This window comes from Muscardinus avellanarius, assembly GCF_963383645.1.
Source record: "Muscardinus avellanarius genome assembly, chromosome: 6".
Lineage (NCBI taxonomy): Eukaryota > Metazoa > Chordata > Mammalia > Rodentia > Gliridae > Muscardinus > Muscardinus avellanarius.
In genome coordinates, this window is record NC_137791.1 from 135,905,699 (window position 1) to 135,907,613 (window position 1,915).

A 1,915-nucleotide genomic window follows, 5' to 3' on the forward strand; every position below is an offset into this window, starting at 1 on the left:
CCCCTGGAGCACTTAGCCTCTGTGCACCTAGAAACTAGCAGCAGGAAGTCTGCTTCCTGGGAAACCTTATTGGTAGACCACAATCTCTGCCGAGCATGGTGGCGCACACTTGTAATCCCATTCAGGAGGCTGAGACAGGAGGATCGAGTTCAAAGACAGCCTCAGGTACTAAGGCCCTTTGCAACTCAGTGAGACCCTGTTTCAAAATAAAGAATAAAAACTAGGCTGGGGGTGTAGCTCGGAGATAGAATGCCCCTGGGTTCCATCCCCAGTACCACACACAAAAAAAATAATAATAAAAGAAAGTCATGTCATAAGCCCCAACATAGATAACCATGTCTTAGAACTGACAGGGAGATCCAGGAACACTGCGGCACAAGCAGTTGTGGAGATGTGCAGGCCACGGAACACTGCGGGAACCGAGAGAATCAGAATTTGCTATGTGAGTTCCAGTGAAGAAAGACGGGTCCAATGGGATTAGGAACTAGAAACCATCCCAAAAGCTGTACTTGATACATTGTCAAAACTAAGAAGATAGCCAGGCATGGTTTCAAAATAAAGAATAAAAAATAGGGCTAGAAGTGTAGCTCAGAGGTAGAATGCCCCTGGATTCCATTAAAAAAAAACAAAACAAAAAAAAAAAACCTAAGAAGATAGGCATTAGTGCAATACTGCTATACTATAGACTTTATTCCAATTTTATCAGTTTTCTACTAATGTCCTTACATCAGGAAGTTGATTTTTTTTTTTTTTTTTTGGTACTAGGGATGGAACCCAGGGGCATTCTACTACGAGCTACACCCCCAGCCCTATTTTTGGAACAAGGTCTCACTAAGTTGCAGAGGGCTTCACTAAATAGCTCAGGCTGCCCACAAACCTGCAATCATTCTGTCTCAGTCCCCCAAGTACTGGGATTACAAGCATGCACCACCATACCTGGCCAGGCAGTTGATTTTTAAAATGGATAGTACTTAACAAATATCAAAAAATTCAAGATACCAAAGTGATCTTTTCCTCTGTGTCCCAGTTCCCCTGGAAGACATCCATTTTCCAGTTTCTTGTACAACCTTCCAAATTGTTCCTGAGTACACATGTAAGACTTGCAATATTTTTTTTTTTTCGGTACTAGGGATGGAACTCAGGGCCATTCTACCTCCATGCTACACCCCCAGCCCTATTTTTGATTCTTTATTTTGAAATGGTCTCACTGAGTTGCAAAGGGCCTCACTAAGTAGCTGAGGCTGGCCGTGAACTGTGATTCTCCTGTCTCAGCCTCCCGAATGCTGGGATTACAAGCGTGCGCCACCACGAATGCCCAGCTTACTTGCAACATTTTTTGTTTTGTTTTTTGTTTTTTTTGGTGGTACTGGGGTTCCTGGAAGCCCTTCTACCTCCGGGCTACACTCCCAGACCTATTTTATATTTTTATTTGGAAACAGGGTCTCCTAAGCCAGCGCGCGCAACTGGCTTCGAACCTGCGCGATCCTCCTGTCTCCGCCTCCCAAGTGCGGGGATGACAAGCGTGCGCCACCACGCCAGGCGCAACATTTTTTTAAAAGCATAAATGGTAATGCAGTAGGTGCCCTGTTAACTTTCTCCCCTTTTGCTGTGCTGGAGGCCGCACCGCGCCCTTTGCTGGTGTACAACACCAGCTTACTTGATTTCTAATAGTCACAGTACAGGTGATTCACACGCCAAGTTTGCAATCTGCTGGCCTAGATTCCCGCCAGTCGCTCCTTGTTTCTCCTCCTCGGGATTCGACCACAATTGTGGCCGGCCACCGACTGCACTGCGCATAGCTGCTGACATCCATCTTCCTGGCCTTCTAGGAAATGGAGGATTAACCAGATTCCCATCTTTTTAGCAAAGACCATGACAAGGCGCCACCTGAGAGGCAGCCTTACATGGCCAGGTG